The sequence below is a fragment of the Microtus ochrogaster genome, chromosome 5, assembly GCF_000317375.1.
Source record: "Microtus ochrogaster isolate Prairie Vole_2 chromosome 5, MicOch1.0, whole genome shotgun sequence".
Lineage (NCBI taxonomy): Eukaryota > Metazoa > Chordata > Mammalia > Rodentia > Cricetidae > Microtus > Microtus ochrogaster.
In genome coordinates this window covers 49,160,565-49,164,207 of record NC_022012.1, presented here as the reverse complement: position 1 = coordinate 49,164,207, position 3,643 = coordinate 49,160,565, and the positions used below count along the sequence as shown (strand labels likewise).

Genomic DNA, 3,643 nt, shown 5'->3' with positions numbered 1-3,643 from the left:
CAAACAAACAAACAAAAAAAAAAACCAAAAAAAACTAATGGACCAAGCAGTATTTAAAAGAATACAGTTTCTGTGTAATTATTTCAGATAAAGCTAGTGTGCGGGGGGCTGGGTGCCAGGAACGAAGCCCACCACTCCTATTACAACAGAGAAGTCAACATGGGTCCTTGGCCAAGAGCAGCCAGATCTCTTAACCACTGAGCCTTTTCTCTAGCCCCTGATATGTCTCAAGTGTCATCTTGAAATAATTTCTGGTCCTCAGAAGCTATGATTCTATTCTTGGACTATTAATCAAACCTTTTGGTGCATGCTTATGCACAATATAAAATGTTTTGGTTTTTCTTATTAATTTTTATTTTACATACCAACCACGGTTTTCCCTCTGTTCTCCCCTTCCCACGTCCTTTGAAACCCTCCCATCTACTCCTCAGAAAGTCAGAAAGGGTATAGCCTCCCATGGGAGTCAACAAAGCATGGCATATGCCTTGAATGCATTGGCACAGGATACTACTTTTTTTAATATAATCCCAATAGCAAAACACTTAGATGACAATTAGTAAATGGGACCTCCTGAAACTGAAAAGCTTCTGTAAAGCAAAGGACACAGTCAATAAGACAAAATGGCAGCCTATAGAATGGGAAAAGATCTTTACCAACCCCACATCTAATGGAGGCAGAACATATAAAAAACTCAAGAAACTAGACATCAAAATACCAAATAATTCAACTTAAAAAATAGGGTACAGATCTAAACAGAGAGTTCTCAGCATTAGAAACTCAAATGGCCAAAAAACATTTAAGAAATTGCTCAGCGCCGGGCGATGGTGGCGCACATCCCAGCACTCGGGAGGCAGAGGCAGGCGGATCTCTGTGAGTTCGAGACCAGCCTGGTCTACAGAGCTAGTTCCAGGACAGGCTCCAAATCCACAGAGAAACCCTGTCTCGAAAAAAAAAAAAAAAAAGAAATTGCTCAGCATCCTCAGTCATCAGGGAAATGCAAATCAAAATGACTCTGAGATATCATCTTACACCTGTCAGAATGACTAAAATCAAGAACACTGATGACAGCTTATGTTGGAGAGGATGTGGAGTAAGGGAACATTCCTCCACTGCTAGTGGGAGTGCAAACTTGTACAACCACAAGCTTGGAAATCGGTATGACAGTTTCTCAGAAAATCGGTAATCAATCTACCTCAAGACCCCACGATACTACTCCTTGGCATATACCCCAAAGATGCTATTTATCACAAGGAGACTTGCTCAACTATGTTCATAGAAGCATTATTCGTAATAGCCAGAACCTGGAAACAACATAGATGCTCCTCAATCGAATAATGGATAAAGAAAATGTGGTACATTTACACAATGGAGTATTACTCTGTGATTAAAAAAAAAAAAGATATCATGAAGTTTGCAGGCAACTGGATGGAACTAGAAAAAAATCATCCTGAGTGAGGTAACCCAGACCCAGAATCACAAATTTGGTATGTGCTCACTCATAAGTGGATATTAGATGTAAAGCAAAGAATAACCAGGCTACAATCCACAGCCCTAGAGAAACTAGATAACAAGAAGGACCCTAAGGGGGATGCATGGATCGCCCTGGGAAGGGGAAATAGATGAGATCTCCTGGGCAAACTGGGGGTGGGAGGGTGGTGGGGAGAGGACAGGGGATGGAACATGAGGGATCGGGATGGTTGAGTTGGGGAAGGGACAGAGAGGAAGAGCAACGAAAGAGATATCTTGATAGAGAGAGCCATTGTAGGGTTAGAGAGAAACCTGGTGCTAGGGAAACTCCCAGAATCCACAAGGATGACCCCAACTAATACTCCTAGCAATAGTGGAGAGGGTGCCTGAAATGGCTTTCTCCTGTAATCAGATTGATGACTACCCTAATAGTCATCATAGAACCTTCATCTGGTAATTTATGGAAGCTGATGCAGAAATTCACAGCCAAGCACTACGTCCAGCTGAAGGGATGGAGGAGGAGGGATTACATGAGCGGTGTGTGTGTGTGTGTGTGTGTGTGTGTGTGTGTGTGTGTGTGTGTGTGTGAAGATCATGATGAGGAAACCCACAGAGACAGCTGACCTGGGCTTGTAGGAGCTCACAAACACTGGACCGACAGCTGGAGAAGCTACATGAGATGGAACTAGGCTCTCTGCATGTGGGTGACAGTTGTGTAGCTTGGTCTGTTTATTTGAGGATATTCTAGCAGTGGGACCAGGAGCTACCCCTGGCACACAAACTGGCATTTTGGAACCTATTCCCTGTGGTGAGATGCTTCACTCTACCTTGATGCCGTGGGGATTGCTTGGTCCTGCCTCAGCTTGATAAAATGTTTTAATATCTTTGAATTTGATTAAGGACAGACCTAGCATTAGCAAATGAAATAAGATTATTTACTACACAACAACATAGAAACAGAGTATCACTATACCTGTGGCACACTAGTCACTGTTCCCTAGTCAGCTCCTTGTGGCAAAGGGCAGAGGTTACATTGGTAACCTCTGGTGTCTGACATGCATCTGGGAAAAAACTGACTTTACCTAAAGTTGGTGTGAAATGGACTTCATAAGAGCAGGCAGACTTACCACGTCCACCAACTGAGATATTGCAAGGCCAAACTTGATCTTTATTTTGTCACTCAGGCGTTCCACAGGACGAACCCACCTTTCGTAGTCTTCAAATAAATCCTTAAATAAACGGTCTTCATGTTTTGCAGCAGAGGACAGTTCAGGCAACCCTGCATAACAAGTTTTAAGAAATTAGTACGCTGGCTGCTCTCCCTGTAAATACCTATACTTTAAGAAATCAACACTGTTAATGATCCAATTAAAATTTAAGTTATTATTGTTTTAGGTTTGTTTGTTTGTAACAGGATATCATGTAGCCCTGGCTCCCCTTGGATTCCCTATGTAACCAAGTAACCAAGTATAGCCTTCAACTCCTAATCCTCCTGCCTCCATCACCCAAGTACTGAAATTACAGGCATCCACCACTGTATTCATCCAGCTAATTTTTAAGATTTATTATTATTTTAAATTGGGGTGTGTGTGTGCACCCCCATGAATGTAAATGCTCCAAAAGTTCAGAGATGTCCAATTTCTCCTGGAGTTGGAGTTATAGGCAGCTGTGAGCTGCTTGATGTAGGTGCTAGGATTCGAACTCAGGTCTTTTTCAGGAACAGCATGCGCTCTTAACAGATGAGCCATCTCTCTAGTCCCCTGATGTGGCTTTCAAAATGAAATATTAACACAAACGCTATTAGAGATACTCTGGGTCAGATATAATTCTTAGTTAATCATATTACTCACCATAGAAATATGCCAAATTTTTTTTTATTTATTTATTTATTTATTTATTTATTTATTTATTTATTCATTTTTGGTTTTTCGAGACAGGGTTTCTCTGTAGCTTTTGGTGCCTGTCCTGGAACTAGCTCTTGTAGACCAGGCTGGCCTCGAACTCACAGAGATCCGCCTGCCTCTGCCTCCCGAGTGCTGGGATTAAAGGCGTGCGCCACCACCGCCCGGCCTATGCCGAATTTTTAAATAAACACTCAGTACTTAATACAGAGCAACTTAATAACATTTAGGTACCAAGGACTGCAGGGTGTTTTTCTATGGTGGACTGCAAGAAT

The 3,643-nt window shown here is 42.1% G+C and overlaps 1 protein-coding gene across 1 annotated transcript in view; it reads right to left on the bottom strand.

The window, feature by feature from the left end:
- Positions 1-2,725, bottom strand: part of Chrna5 (cholinergic receptor nicotinic alpha 5 subunit) — an 11,675-nt gene extending 8,950 nt beyond the window's left edge. The window contains exon 1 of the mRNA XM_026779337.1: positions 2,595-2,725. The gene's annotated coding sequence lies outside the window, so the exon portion shown is untranslated. The remainder of the gene's footprint in view (positions 1-2,594) is intronic.
- Positions 2,726-3,643: the final 918 nt, after the last annotated feature.